This window comes from Benincasa hispida, chromosome 11, assembly GCF_009727055.1.
Source record: "Benincasa hispida cultivar B227 chromosome 11, ASM972705v1, whole genome shotgun sequence".
NCBI classification, from domain to species: domain Eukaryota; kingdom Viridiplantae; phylum Streptophyta; class Magnoliopsida; order Cucurbitales; family Cucurbitaceae; genus Benincasa; species Benincasa hispida.
In genome coordinates, this window is record NC_052359.1 from 14,187,140 (window position 1) to 14,203,952 (window position 16,813).

The 16,813-nt window shown below is 38.5% G+C and overlaps 1 long non-coding RNA gene across 2 annotated transcripts; it reads left to right on the forward strand.

Moving 5' to 3' along the window:
* The first annotated feature begins 488 nt into the window (after positions 1 to 488).
* Positions 489 to 10,243, forward strand: LOC120090295. Of its 2 annotated transcripts, XR_005485504.1 has the most exons (5): positions 489 to 1,501; positions 1,621 to 3,165; positions 3,273 to 4,334; positions 4,397 to 4,574; positions 9,774 to 10,243. It is a non-coding gene; the product is annotated as an uncharacterized LOC120090295 (long non-coding RNA). The 2 variants fall into 2 exon arrangements; XR_005485503.1 differs by lacking the exon at positions 9,774 to 10,243 and having other exon boundaries at positions 4,397 to 5,925.
* The last annotated feature ends 6,570 nt before the right edge of the window (positions 10,244 to 16,813 follow it).

A 16,813-nucleotide genomic window follows, 5' to 3' on the forward strand; every position in this document is an offset into this window, starting at 1 on the left:
TGAGTGAAGTTTCTTCGCATTTAGAATACTTTACGCATTTCTTTTTCATTTTCAAAATTTTCAATGATTTGGAACCAAAAATTTGTGTTTTGGCAAAAAAATTTGAACTTTCTTTTCTATAATTCGATCAATACCCAGTTGGGCTTTGGACATGGTTAATTAGGTATAGATTGGGGCTAGACGATTGGGGAATATGATATTTGGCCCGGGTTTACCCTTGGTCAAGTAGGGACCGAGATGGTGTTAGTAATGGGCCCGATATCTGGTGATGTGAGTATCACCCAATGCTTGCGCTAGTTGGGTATTGACCGGGCGCAAGGAATGGACCAGGTACCAAGCAGATAGGGTATGAGTGACCCAGTCTCGCCATGGACAGGTAATGATCGGGTGCTCAACAAAGGATGGCTTGATGTAAGGAAGAAGTATGGGTAACCCAATCTCGCATTGGCTGGATAGAGACCATGTAAACCCTGGAACTTTATTTTCCAAATTAGCTTAGAAGTTTCTTTTGGTGCTTGTGAATTAAGTAGGTTGTGTATATTTAATATTTTTTTGTTAAGTTTGAAGTTAATAGTAAATTAATGAAGGAGAACTTTTCTAAGTATTCAAGCTCCAAATCGGAATGAACTGAGTTTTAGTTAAAAATTATTCTAAGTACAAAAAGAGGAGCTCTCGAGTGGAAAGTGGGTGTTTCCAATACTTTAGTAAAATTTTGAGAAATTGTTAAGAGAAGGATTTCAATAAAATTTTGAGAAATTGTTAAGAGAAGGATTATGTGTGGAGATGTGTGGCTTGAAGGGTGTATTGGAGGGCCTTAGTGGTAAGCTTTAGGTGATGACCTTGGTTGGCCAATCATAGAAAGGCTTGCCAAGGGGGAAAAAGCTTCCAAGAAGAGCCTAGGCGAAGAAGTGAAGTTGCAGCTTTAGACGAGGAAGAATGGATGTGTAGGCGATGACCTCGGCATACTATCTAGCTTAAGACCGGCGATGGGCCTCATAAGAGGTTATTAACATTGGTGTAGATGGCCAGATGTGCTACTGAGTGCCAAGGTGAGGCATCGAAGGAAGGCTGTTGAGTGGGCAATGAGGTGAGCTGGTGGTCGAGAGCCTTATGTATGTGAAGGCTATGCCCTTTCAAGTGTCAAGGTGCTAAGGAGAATAAATTACTAAGAGGATAAGTGAGCTAAGTGGCAGAAGATTAAGCTTAAGACAAGAGTTAATAGCATGAGCTGCCATTTGATTAAGCAAAGAAAGCATGCAAAGGGAAGTATAAATAGGGCTTATGAAGAAGAAGTTGGTTTTTCTATTTCTCTCGTGCAAAAGAAGAACTTCAACATCCAAATTGAAGCTTGATCAGTCTAGTGATGATCCAGGGTTGCTGTGAGGAAATTCGCATAGATTGATAGTGAAATCTTAAGGAAATTTTTTGACCCCCTCGAGCAAGCTGTGAAGATTGGAGGATTTTGCGCTCCCTAAGAAAAGTTAGAAGCTTCAATTTTGAGGTAAGAAAGTTTAAAAGATATGTAAGAAGTTCATAGAAGGAAGTTTTGAATTTTGATGAATGGATTTTAAGTTACGTCTTCTGGAAGTTGAATCTAGAATTTTTGTGTTGAATAAGCAGGCTGCTGGATAGGTTGAAGAAGCTAGTAGATGACCAGGGGTAATGAGGGCTGGCGTTGAGTTGGTGTGTGATAGCACTAGAAATGTGTTATCTTCTTCTGATTAACTCGAGGTTGTTTAACTACATAATTAGGTTAAATTGATCATTTTGTAGGACTCGAGTATACAAGCAGTCAGATTAAACGTTCGGAACAATAGACGCTAAAATGACAAAGTTAGAAGCTAAATTGATCAAATGACGAAGGAATGAAGAATACTGCCCCGCTGAACATTGCTATGCTCTCATTAAACCTAAGTCCAACGCTAGAAGGTAGAATGTTCCGATGCAGGGTAGCGTTGCAACGTTGTCCCAAGCGTTGCAACGCTCCGGAGATGCCCCAACGCTACCGTTGTGCCGCTCGTCAACGCTGCCCTCCAACGCTCTAGGACAGAATAGGCAGTGTTGCTAGCCTGGGTTTGTTAGTTTATATTGGTTCTGATTCAATTCTTGAGACCCATATTGTAGTTCTATGAGTTTTATTATGAACTTATGAGAATTTATCTTGCGCATATTCTTCAATTTTTGTGTATAAGATAATCTGAAAAATTAGCTGTGCATGTTTATAATTGATTGCTTTGTTTGGCCCTAATTTGTAACTGTTAAGTAGTCATCACTTAGAAGCATGAGTTAAGTTAGTTTGTTGTATTAATTTAGGATTCCAATTAACAAGCATTTACTTTCTAACTTAGATAAACCTCCCTCAATTAATTGGTTAGATGATGAAATCAATTAATTGACTTAGCTTTGCCTTGAATCTTAATGCCTGTTGATTGATTGATTAGCTGAGGATTCTTGCTTTTCTATTAATTAACTTGATTTTATGGACTACCGAGTAGGATTCTAATCGAGTAGGCTAAGTTAAAATTCAATTATTCTTGCACATCTTTTGATTAGTCCGTGATAGAATTGATGAAGAATGAACTAAACTATGATTACTCAAGCTAAGTATTTGTCCGATTGATAAATTTTTGTATTCGTTTACGTTGTACACTTTTTGTTCTTTAGCAATTTATTTAAGAATTTCTCATAAAATCTCTCTCCCCCCCCCAGCGCCTTGGTTACTACTAATTAGGAATCCATATTCGACACTCTGTGGTTCAACCCCAAACTTGCTACTTGTACTACTAATTAGTATAAGAGGTTAGTTCGGTACAGACAAATTTTATTTACATAGGTGCGGGTTCACGAACGACGGTGAATCCGGTGGCCGGCCAAATTGACGTCGTTGCCACGGAGCGAACGAAATCCTTGATTTTTGAAACTTGTAGTGTTTATCCTTGCTAATCAATTTTCTCTTTTGGTGCATGACCCACACTCCCAAAGGTGCTAGACAATTGTATTTTGCAGAGATTTCCAGGGAGGAGCGGAGAATCAAAAGAGAAAGGAGACAACAAGTTGCGCTGGACAGAGAGATTCGTGTTGAAGACACATTGGGAGAAGAAAGCATTCTTGAAGATTTTCTAGTGATGGCTGAATGAGAAAATACCCTCAAGGAACTTGTAACACGTGACTTCACTCAGCAACCCTTGTGCATTGCCTATCCTGATACGATAGGTACCTTTGAGCTTAAATCTGGCTTAATTCACTTACTTCTTGCATTTTTTGGTCTGTAGGGCAAGGATCCACACAAACACTTGAAGGAATTCAATGTGGTGTGCAATGGGATGAGACCTAATGGGGTGACCCAGGAGCAGATAAATATGAGAGCATTCAACTTTTCATTGAAGGGAGATGCCAAGGAGTGGCTCTACATTCTTTCACCAAGGAGCATCACGTCATGGGAAGAATTGCAGAGGCAGTTCTTGAAGAAGTTCTTTCCAGCATCCTGAGCTGCTAGTGTTAGAAAGGAAATTTATAGCATCATGCAGCTTGATGGGGAGACCCTTCATGAGTATTGAGAATGATTCAAATCTCAGACCAACTTTTGATCCAATACTTTTATGAGGGACTGATGCATACCGACAAAAGCAGCATAGATGCAGCTGTAGGAGGAGCCTTAGTCAATAAGACCCCGACTGAGGCAATGAATCTAATAGCTACCATAGCTGCAAATCTGCTAACGAGGTAAGTGAATTTAAAAAAGAAATATCTGACTTAGTTTCTGTTGTAAAGCAGTTAGCGAAGGTAGAGATTGGACAACCCGCTATTGTTTGCCAAGTATGCCATGGGACTGACCATTCAGCTGACATTTGCCCAAGTGCTCCGCAAGGAGCAATTCCTAAGGTAAATGCCATTGGAGGCTACAATTACAATGGGCAAAACAGAATGCGAGACCCATTCAATCACGACTTCATCTGGGTGGAGAGACCACCCTAACTTCAAATGGGGAGGACAGAAGGAGCAGGCTCAACCTAGTCATGGAGCTCCATCTGGTTCAGGTATGTTCTTAGAAGATATGGTTAAAAGTTTTGCTGATAATCATTTTAAATTTCAGAGTGCCATTGATGCATTGGGGACCCAAATCTCTCAACTAGCCACCTCTATGAGTAAATTGGAGAGACAATCTGGCAAACTCCCATCTCAACCAGAATCAAACCCTAGAGAAAATGTAAGTGCATCTCGTTGAGGAGTGGCAAGGAGTTGAAACCACCTATTGAGTCAAAGGAGCTAGAATTGGAAAGTCTAGGAATTTATTCCTCAAATTCGACCATCTTACCACCACAAAATAAACAAGAGTAACTTCTAACCCTTATCCTTCTTTAGATGCATATGTGCCTAAAGCACCTTTTCCTTTCAGGCTTGCAAGGCCAAAGGAACCAACTGTAGACAAGGACATGGAGCTTTTAGAGATGTTTAGAAGGGTGGAGATAAATATTCCTCTCCTTGATGCAGTCAAGCAACTTTCGAAATATGCCAAATTCTTGAAGGAGATTTACACGAGGAAGAGACAAGCCAAGGAAAAGTACAGACTGGTGGTAAGTCAATTTGTGTCTACGATCCTTTAGAAAAACAAAAGGATCCAGGTATGTTTTCTCTCCCTTGCATTATAGGTAAAAAGAAAATTAATAGGGCCATGCTAGATTTGGGTGAATCAATAAATATTATGCCTTATTCAGTTTATCAAGAATTAAAATTGAAGGACCTAACTGAGACTAGAGTTGTCATCAATTAGCTGATACGTCTTTTATACACCCATTAGGAGTCATAAAGGATGTCCTAGTGCAGGATAATGAATTGCTTTTTCCTGTTGATTTCCATGTTCTTAAGATGATAGAGCCCACATCTATCTCATTTGCATCCATCTTGCTTGGGCGGCCTTTTATGAAGATGGCCAAGACTAATATTGATGTGGATGAGGGCACTCTATCTGTGGAGTTCGATGGTGAATTGGTTAAATTTAATATTTTTGATGCTATAAAAACTTCCACCATAGGGCAAGTACATTCTTTGTGCCAGATTGATGTGATTGACTTTTTGAGCAGGAGGTTATATGGGACATTTATGACGACGATGAGGATGACTCAGGAGATTTAATCCCTTTTGGAGAGCTTGCCACCTTGTCTATGACAAAGTCGGTAGGTATGCCCTCATATTCCGATGATGAATCTTTTGACAAGGTGTTTCCTTCTGTTTTGTAGGCACCTAAATTGGAATTGAAGGAGCTTCTAGACCACCTAAAGTACACCTATCTAGGGGAAGCTGAGATCTTTCCTGTCATAATTTCAAGGAACCTGACTGAGGAATAAGAGAAGCAGTTGGTGGAGGTATTACAGAAATACAAGTTGGCCACTAGATGGACGTTGGCCGACATAAAAGGTATTAGCCCTGCTGTGTGCAAGCATCAAATTTCTTTGGAAGATGGAGCTAAACCTTGTTGACAGCCCCAACGACGTCTCCTGTCTTGAAGGAGGTAGTAATGAAGGAGGTCTTCAAACTCTTAGATGCATGTATTATCTATCATATTCCTGAAGGTTAGTCCTATTCATGTAGTGCCCAAGAAAACGGGTATAGTTGTGGCAAAAAACGATGAGGGTATTTTAATTCCTGTTAGAGTTCAGAATGGGTGGAAGATGTGTATAGATTTTAGGAAATTAAATGTTGTAGCTAGAAAGGACCACTTCCCTATCTTCTTCATTGATCAGATGCTTGAAAGGTTAGATGGTAAACCCTTCTTCCATTTCCTTGATGGTTTTCGGGTTTCTATCAGATCTCGATTAACCAGAAAGACCAACAGAAGACGACCTTTACATGTCCCCATGACACCTTCGCTTTTAGAAGAATGCCATTTGGACTATGTAATGCTCCTGGCACCTTTCAGCACTGTATGATGTCCATATTTTTTGAGTTTTTTGAAAAATGCATGGAGGTTTTTGTGGATGACTTTATTGTGTATGCAGACTCATTTGCTGATTGTCTGTCTAATTTGTCTAGGGTACTTGATAACAAGCAGAAATGCACGTTATTACAGTACTAAGTTACTAAACAATGAAGGTTTGCGTTGATAAAATATGTTAGATTGCATCTAAAAAACATTAAGTTCATAACATTGTGGTCACATGCGTTCATCGCATAAAAATAGTTAACTTTTGTATTTTTATGCAGAATATGCATTGACCCAAGGCAGAAAGCGCGATCACAAGAGATCAATGGACGAGCGTAGCATTACTGCAAGGCTTTGCGGTGACTTGTGCTCGCAAACATCTGCTCAAGAAGGATTGCCGCATAGAACCGACGCAACTTGGTGGGTGCATCTGAGTGAAAAGCATAATTAATCACGATAGGACAGAAAGCTAATGACGGTCGAGTCCAAATTAAGTTGACAAGTCGCTAACGATAACAAGTACACTCAGCTTTTCGGTGACAAATATTCGACGCATCAGTCAGAGAATTAAAGCCATCCCATCTGTGCAATCATAAGAGAGAAACCGCTTTTCACCTCGAAGCTTTATAAATACCGAAGGCAACCTTCAGAAAAGGAGAGTTCGGATAGTTCGGATACTTAGATAATTTTCTCCATAGTTAAAATAGTCTTGTTCTTAGATTTTCTTTTATTTTAAGGCGGAAGCGGAAGAAGCGAGATTGTGCCGAGAGATCGTTCCGATGAACTTGGGAGAATGCCGGAAGCGTCGAGATCAGAGAGAGGGCCAGCTTCTACGGAAGCAGGATTATCTTTTGAACAGAATAGAGTTGACAGTGTAAAAGCCTTCGAAAGAAAGAGATTGCTACCAGGCTCTTTATCCTTATCTTCCATTGTTATTTTGTACTTAAACTCATCTATAGAAATAAAATTTACTTCTTTATATCTGTTCGCTCTTTTTTTATTATGCATGAGTAGCTAAATCTGTCGAATGGGTTGAGAAACACTTAGCTAGCACAACTGGGGATCTTCACTCTATGCGATTATCTTGTATTATGTATGCATCATTCGTCCATTAAAGATACTCGGGAGAGTAGTCTAAGGACAGGATCTAGGCTTAGAAAAGTCAGGTTAGAATCTAGGCTTGGGAGAGCCAGATTAGAATGTATAATCAAGAGATAGAAGCTTAGGAATAAGCACTGTTTGCTATTAACGCATTGCATGCATCCTAGAGATAGAATATGATGTGTGCGGTCATCTTGTCTTTGTATGCATCTTACATCATCGCATAGGAAAAGAGTAGAGACTTAGGTATAAGCTCTATGGACACTATTGCATTCAACACATGCGTCTTAGAACTAGGAGCACTGCATTTTCATTGGAAAATGATTTGCTGTTGTATGAGTGTAGCATGATCGCATAGTTTGATGCATTCTCGGGAAACAGTAGCTGGGGCTTGCGTTCCTTACTTCAGTCTGTCTTTCAGTATACTGGCCATCTTCTTCGTATACTCAATGTATCTCCGCATAATCGATCTTTTCTCAAATCCACTGCATACATTTACTTTATACCGCAAATAACAACGCCAAACAACTATTTGATTTACCCGTTACTGCAAAGTCTTTTGGAAAATTATCACTGCATACCGTTTTCCCTAGTCCCTGAGTTCGACCCTGGACTTACCAGGAAACTCATTGGGGTTTATACCTGGATTCCACTGAGAAAACTTGTTACCCAATGCATTTCCATCACCCATTTCATTCCATAATTTCACCTCATAAAATAACGCATCAGTGCTAGAAAAATGCATTGAGTCTAACCTGGTTCTTAATTTTGAAAAATTTCATTTCATGGCCTTACGTGGCATTATATTAGGACATATAGTATATGAGCATGGCATGGAGGTAGACCCTGCTAAGATTGATGTTATTGCTGAGCTCCCTTACCCCACCAATTTGAAGGAGGTTCGTTCGTTTTTTGGTCATGCAGGTTTCTATCACAGGTTCATAAAAGATTTTAGTAAGATTGCTTAGCTGATGACCTCTCTTCTTCTAAAGGATATGGCCTTTGATTTTAATGATGATTGCAGGAGAAGTTTTGATGTGCTAAAGAATGCCTTTTCATGCACTCCAGTTATTCAGGCTCCTCGTTGGGATCTTCCCTTCGAGATCATGTGTGAAGTTATTATTTTTTCTGACCATGGAGCTCTGCGCTACTTAATGTCGAAGAAGAAGTCTAAGCCCAGATTTTTTAGGTGGGTTCTTCTCCTCTAGAAGTTTAACCTGAGACTTCAGAATAGAAAGGGATATGAGAATGCCATTGCCGATCACTTGAGCAGAATAGTAGCTGATGAAGGGTGTCTCAGTTCTGATGGAGACTTCCCTGACCACACTTTGATGTAGGCAGATGGTATTTCTACGACTCCCTGGTATCTGATATTGTGAACTACTTGACCACTTGTGAGTTCCTTCATGGTATGAATAAACATAGACAGGATAAAATCGAGAGTATTATGTTTGTGAGGACCCTATTATGTGGAAATTCTGTTCTGATCAAGTAGTTAGAAGGTGTGTCCCTAATGATGAGTTCCTTTTGTCCTTGAATTTTTTCGTAAGCATGCATGTGGAGGACACTTTAGTCTCAAAAGAAGTGCCAAGAAAGTCTTAGACTTTGGTTTATATTGAGACACATTATTTAGGAATGAGATGCCACAATTCCTTATCCTTTTTTGTGAGATATTTGATGTTTGGGGGATTGACTTTATGAAACCTTTTCCTTCTTCTTATGGGTATAAATACATTTAATTGGCAATGGACTATGTTTCCAAATGGGTGGAAGCAAAGGCCACAATCACTGATGATGCTAAAGTGGTTGCAGGTTTCTTGAAGATTAACATTCTATACAGGTTTGGCTTCCCTAAATCAATCATCAGCGATCAAGAATCACACTTTTGCAATCGGGCCATTGCCTCCTTATTGAAAAAATACGATGTTCAACATCGTATTGCCACCCCATACCATCCTCAAATTAATGGGTAGACAGAGGTGTCCAACAAGGAAGTAAAGACCATATTGGAAAATGTGATCAACCCAAGAAGAAAGGATTGGAGCCTTCGGCTGGATGACGCTCTATGGGCTTACAGGAAAACTTTTAAGACTCCTATTGGGATGTCTCTCTATCGGATGGTTTGTGGTAAGGCTTGCCATCTTCTAGTTGAAATCCAGCACAAGGCTTATTGGGTAGTTAAGAAGTGCAACTGAGACTTAGAGGCAGCTGGGGAGGCCCGATTTCTACAGCTTCAGGAGTTGGAAGGGTTGAGGTTAGAGTGTTTTGAAAATTCTTTGATTTATAAGAAAAGAGCGAAGGACCTTCATGACAAAATTATTGCACCCAAGGAGTTTCAGGTAGGGCAAAAGGTACTTCTATATAACTTTTGATTGAAATTTATGCCTGGTAAACTCCGATCCAAGTGGCTTGGACCATTTGGTGTTTCTCACGTTTATCCTTATGGTGCAATAAACATTGTTAATCTTGAGATAGTGAAGGTTATTAAGGTTAATGGGCATAGGTTAAAGGTCTTCCATGATGGCGAGTCGTTGGAATGCTTTGACAATGCTTACCGGTTGGACTCGTCGGTCTTCATCTGAAATCGAGCCATCACGGTCGATTAACCGACCATAAATATTTACGCTACCTGAAGGCAGCTAGGATTTAAATTTACTTGCTTTCTAGGATTATATTTCAATTTAGTATTTTCTCTTTTTACTTTTCATTTATTTTATTGAGCCTAATTCTTTCTATTATTTTTGTTTACCAGGATTTTTTGGGAGAAAAGGAATTGAGTCGAGTGTCCTACATCCTTCCTTCGCTCCATTGTTCAAGGAAGTAATCTGATCCCTCGTACTTCATTTTAATCACATTGGGGACAATGTGTGTTTTAAAAGTTGGGAGTGGGATGTTTGGATTTTTGGGTTGATTTTTTTTTTGATGATATTATTTGGGGTCCTAGAGCGCTGTGCTCGGACAATGCTTTCTTGATTGAGTTTGTCTTGCTGTTTTGTTCCTTACGATGACTAGTCTATGATGCACTCGTATGAATTGTTTTTGCATTAGAATAGGTTGGATGAAAGGGTTCAGAATTTTCATGATGTTTTTGAAAAATTTTGCTTAATTTTTTTTTTTTACATCTCCAAACCCTTTGCATATCTATCTTGACTTGTTTGCTTGCTTAGAATTGAATTATGAGACCATAAGTTTGTTGTCACTCCGATAGGCCTTCGTGATAGATATTAGTCTTTTCGTGGTTCAATTTAGTAATGCATACTTGAGATGCAGTCAATTGATATCACTGTCGATTAGTAAAAAAAAAAAAAAAAANAAGAATGCCTTTTCATGCACTCCAGTTATTCAGGCTCCTCGTTGGGATCTTCCCTTCGAGATCATGTGTGATGCGAGTGACCATGCTGGAGGAGCAGTGTTGGGGCAAAAGTTTGATAAGAAACATGGCGTCATCTACTACGCTTCAAAAACCCTCAACCCGGGTTAGTGCAGCTACATCATGAGAGAAAAAGAGTTTTTAGTTGCTATTTTTGCTTTAGAAAATTTTGCTCTTATATTATAGGATCTGAAGTTATTATTTTTTCTGACCATGCAGCTCTGCGCTACTTAATGTCGAAGAAGAAGTCTAAGCCCAGATTTTTTAGGTGGGTTCTTCTCCTCTAGAAGTTTAACCTGAGACTTCAGAATAGAAAGGGATATGAGAATGCCATTGCCGATCACTTGAGCAGAATAGTAGCTGATGAAGGGTGTCTCAGTTCTGATGGAGACTTCCCTGACCACACTTTGATGTAGGCAGATGGTATTTCTACGACTCCCTGGTATCTGATATTGTGAACTACTTGACCACTTGTGAGTTCCTTCATGGTATGAATAAACATAGACAGGATAAAATCGAGAGTATTATGTTTGTGAGGACCCTATTATGTGGAAATTCTGTTCTGATCAAGTAGTTAGAAGGTGTGTCCCTAATGATGAGTTCCTTTTGTCCTTGAATTTTTTCGTAAGCATGCATGTGGAGGACACTTTAGTCTCAAAAGAAGTGCCAAGAAAGTCTTAGACTTTGGTTTATATTGAGACACATTATTTAGGAATGAGATGCCACAATTCCTTATCCTTTTTTGTGAGATATTTGATGTTTGGGGGATTGACTTTATGAAACCTTTTCCTTCTTCTTATGGGTATAAATACATTTAATTGGCAATGGACTATGTTTCCAAATGGGTGGAAGCAAAGGCCACAATCACTGATGATGCTAAAGTGGTTGCAGGTTTCTTGAAGATTAACATTCTATACAGGTTTGGCTTCCCTAAATCAATCATCAGCGATCAAGAATCACACTTTTGCAATCGGGCCATTGCCTCCTTATTGAAAAAATACGATGTTCAACATCGTATTGCCACCCCATACCATCCTCAAATTAATGGGTAGACAGAGGTGTCCAACAAGGAAGTAAAGACCATATTGGAAAATGTGATCAACCCAAGAAGAAAGGATTGGAGCCTTCGGCTGGATGACGCTCTATGGGCTTACAGGAAAACTTTTAAGACTCCTATTGGGATGTCTCTCTATCGGATGGTTTGTGGTAAGGCTTGCCATCTTCTAGTTGAAATCCAGCACAAGGCTTATTGGGTAGTTAAGAAGTGCAACTGAGACTTAGAGGCAGCTGGGGAGGCCCGATTTCTACAGCTTCAGGAGTTGGAAGGGTTGAGGTTAGAGTGTTTTGAAAATTCTTTGATTTATAAGAAAAGAGCGAAGGACCTTCATGACAAAATTATTGCACCCAAGGAGTTTCAGGTAGGGCAAAAGGTACTTCTATATAACTTTTGATTGAAATTTATGCCTGGTAAACTCCGATCCAAGTGGCTTGGACCATTTGGTGTTTCTCACGTTTATCCTTATGGTGCAATAAACATTGTTAATCTTGAGATAGTGAAGGTTATTAAGGTTAATGGGCATAGGTTAAAGGTCTTCCATGATGGCGAGTCGTTGGAATGCTTTGACAATGCTTACCGGTTGGACTCGTCGGTCTTCATCTGAAATCGAGCCATCACGGTCGATTAACCGACCATAAATATTTACGCTACCTGAAGGCAGCTAGGATTTAAATTTACTTGCTTTCTAGGATTATATTTCAATTTAGTATTTTCTCTTTTTACTTTTCATTTATTTTATTGAGCCTAATTCTTTCTATTATTTTTGTTTACCAGGATTTTTTGGGAGAAAAGGAATTGAGTCGAGTGTCCTACATCCTTCCTTCGCTCCATTGTTCAAGGAAGTAATCTGATCCCTCGTACTTCATTTTAATCACATTGGGGACAATGTGTGTTTTAAAAGTTGGGAGTGGGATGTTTGGATTTTTGGGTTGATTTTTTTTTTGATGATATTATTTGGGGTCCTAGAGCGCTGTGCTCGGACAATGCTTTCTTGATTGAGTTTGTCTTGCTGTTTTGTTCCTTACGATGACTAGTCTATGATGCACTCGTATGAATTGTTTTTGCATTAGAATAGGTTGGATGAAAGGGTTCAGAATTTTCATGATGTTTTTGAAAAATTTTGCTTAATTTTTTTTTTTTACATCTCCAAACCCTTTGCATATCTATCTTGACTTGTTTGCTTGCTTAGAATTGAATTATGAGACCATAAGTTTGTTGTCACTCCGATAGGCCTTCGTGATAGATATTAGTCTTTTCGTGGTTCAATTTAGTAATGCATACTTGAGATGCAGTCAATTGATATCACTGTCGATTAGTAAAAAAAAAAAAAAAAAAGAAGAGAGAATTTTCATTTATGCATATTTAGGAGTCTACTCCTCTTCTTCAAGGGTATGATTAACCTGGGGTGGCCATGACACCCGTGGTTTCCCTCTGAGCTAAAGTATCCTGAGGAGTGAGTAAGCTTAGGCACTTTTAAAGAGGAATTGGCCCATAGTTGGATGACTCGTAGGACACCCGTGTGGGTAAGCCAAAACGAAAGCCGGTTTCCTAGATTAAGTTTTCCCTTTGAGCTTTAGAAAAAAGAGATAATAATAATAAATGAGAAAGAAAAGCATGCAGTAAGGCGATGGATGATTAGATTTTGATCGATCCAATTTCATGTCATTACCACTTTGAATTTAGGAAAGCTAATTCAGGACCCTTCGAGCCAATGTAAGGGGAAAACAAATGGAAGATTCATAAGACCATTTCGGGCTCTCTCTTGTTCAAAATAAATAACTTTTAGCTTGAACATTCATTAAAAAATTTTAAAACGAACTTTCAAACTGTTCATGAAATGATGGAATTGAGGAACTCTAAAACTAGAGGACCAGTGAGCGGAAGCGGATCGTTCCAAACTCCATTGTGAAAGAACTCAAATATTTACAATCATATAGAAACGATTATGCATTAATCAATAAATTACAGCATGCTTTGAATCAAATGCAAGGGATCGAGTGACAATACCTTTGAAGAACTCTTTTTTCATGCATTTCCTTCAATCGTTCAGCAATGCGTCCAACAGCACGAACGCAACGAGCAACTGAAAAATCCTCAATCACCAGCGAGTTAAACTCGATCCTCGAATAGAACTCGACACTACCACAAGATTACCTTGGTATTCTCGGTGTGAGAATTCAGGAGTTGTGGGTTCTGTATTATTTTGGACAGAGGGAAGGAGGAAGAAATGATCGAGTAGACGATCGAGTAAGCGATGAACAATCGTATAGTGGAAGAAGTCTATCATATAGACTTGATACTCGATCACATAGAGGAAGAATTATATCGTATAGACTTGATACTCGATCGTGTCGGCTTTGTTAAGCTATCGTGTAGTAAAACTCCTTTTACTCTATAGTGAATTCTTTTGTGAAATGTTTCGACTGAATGATTTGAAAAACTATTTTTCTTTTTTATCTCACAGTTACCATAAAACCGTGTATAACCACCCACCAAGGTCGGTTATTTAGAAAAAAAAATATTAATGATCATATAATTAATAAATTATAAATAAATACAATAACTAACTTATCATATTGTATTTATAACCTATAGTTTTAATATCACATCATATGCAACATATAAACCATAGTTCTTTTTCTATTTTATGGCATTTAATATAAATCATATTTATATTAATTCCTCCAATCAAATAATAATGTATCAAATACATTATATCAATTATATCACATATAACTAAATTAATTTAATTATATCATATATAATCAAATTCTCTCTTGTTAATTTGAGCACTTCAAACTATCCCAAATCTGATTTTCAACTAGAATTCATTGAGCTACCAAAGAAACCTTATGAACTTATAGCTTGAAGCTCCAATGGTACATGAATAACTGACTAAACTCTTTAATCACGATATCCACCATCCGTTAACTGCGAGCAATCCACTAAAGACCGACAGCTGTACTCTTCGCACTACAGATATATTTCTGTATCCATATAAACAATGAACAGTGTGGTGACCCTTTACAAACTGCTCGTAAGTATAGTTTGGTCAAATTACTATTTTGTCCCCATAGTTACATCTAACTCCTTAAGTACCACTGATTTCTTCAATAAACAATAAGTTATAGTCCCACTATGACTGAGTCATCTCTTCCCAAGAGAAGGTGTGGCCACTATATTCAAGACCTGGAATCAGTCCTCAATGGAGAAATTTATCTACTTACCCCTGCATCGAGGAAGGAGTGAATTCCATCTTGTGAAGCTGAGTTTCCAGTTCCACAATCAGACGAATCCTTAAAATGGTAGGCTTGTTGAATTGGCAATCTAGCCACTCTCACCCATACAAATCAAAGGACCGCCTTTATGAGCAGGAGTTCATAACTCACTCAGGATTTAAGTCACGTCACCTATGGTTAACCTCGTGAAATGTAAGTCTCTATTATCAACGGTGTTATATAAAGAGACTAATCATTTCGTGGTCTTGTCTTATACAAACTCTTTGTATAGGATACCCCCACTCGAATGTCTCCACATGAATGATCAGGATCAGATCATTTGTGCACTTTACAACACTTGTAACACCTATAAAGCGGGCCGTATCCGTAGTGTCACCAGGATAAGGTACCCAACCTTATCCATTTATTATAGACCATTTAGGTAACTATTTAAACAATATCCACTTGTATGTCTCTACATACTTGTTTAATTTTAAATAAAATAACTCCAGATATTAGTTTATTGGATTGAGTAAATGCTTATAAAATAACAATATGTTTATACAGAGTTTACAAACTACAAGATTACAAGGAGATTTAGGACACCATTCCCAACAGAAATGTTTTTTGATCACCTAATCGATTGTGAAATTAATTCTAGTTGATTGTTGAGGCTTGAGTAAGGAACATTCTAGTTGACAAACTGATTGTTTTTTGCATGATTTCTTGTTCTAACTTGCTCAAGGATGATTAAGAATTAAGTTGTGGTGTTTGATAGCACTGGAAATGTGCTATCTTCTTCCGATTAACTCAAGGTTGTTTAACTACTTAATTTGGTTAAATTGATCATTTTGTAGGACTCGAGTGTACAAGCAGTCGGATTAAGCATTCGGGACAAAAAGGTGCTAAAATGACGAAGTTAGGAGCTATATTGATCAAATGACGAAAGAATGAAGAATGTTGTCCTACCGAGCGTTGCAACGCTCTCATTAAACCTAAGTGCAATGCTATATCAATGCTAGAAGGTAGAATGCTTGAATGTAGGACAGTGTTGCAACGCTGCCCCAAGCGTTGCAACGCTCTGGAGATGCCCCAACGCCACCGTCACGCCGTTTGTCAACAATGCCCTCCAACGCTCAAGGACAGAATAGGCAGCATTGCAACGCTCCCCTAGAGCGTTGTAATCCTACGTGGTTTGACGAACGCATAGCCCCAGTGCACGCGCAATGCAGCGTTAGGCCAGTGCTGCAATGCTTGTCTGATGCTCGGCCATTATACACCGCAGCGTTGCAATGCTTTTCCTAGCGTTGCGATGCTGTGGCAGTTTTGTAAAAGAATAATTTTAGTCAGCTGATTATAGATACAATTGAATACACTGATTTTTTAACACTGCCGCTCTATCCAGGCTAGTTTTAGTTCCTTTTTTACACCAAAATTTTGTAAACATTCTTCCCCTTTGCAAATTTTATTGAATTCAAGCATGATTCGAGGTTAAAGGGTAAGAACTTAGCTTGGGTTTGTTAGTTTAGATTGGTTACGATTCAATTCTTGAGACTCGTGTTGTAGTTCTGTGAGTTCGATATGAATTTATGAGATTTATCTTGTGCATATTCTTCAATTTTTATGTATGGGATAATCTGACAAATTAGCTATGCATGTTTAATTGATTGCTTTGATTGGCCCTAATTTGTAATCGTTAGGTAGTCATCACCTAGAAGCATGAGTTAAGTTAGTTTGTTGTGTTCATTTGGGGTTCCAATTAGGAAGCATTTAGTTTCTAACTTAGATAAATCTCGCTCAGTTAATTGGTTAGACGATAGAAATCAATTAATTGGCTTAACTTTGCATTGAATCTTAATGCCTGTTGATTGATTGATTGGTTGAGGATTCTCACTTTTCTGTTAATTAACTTGATTTTAGGGACTACCGAGTAGGATTCTAATCGAGTAGGCTAAGTTAGAATTCAAATATTCTTGCACATCTTTTGATGTGCCTGTAATAGATTTGATGAGGAATGAATTAAACTATAATTGCCCATGCTGAATATTTGTCCGATTGTTAAATTTTTACATTCGTTTACGTTGCACACTTTTTATTCTCTAGCAATTTATTTCAGAATTTCTCACAAAATCCTCCCCTCTCCCCCC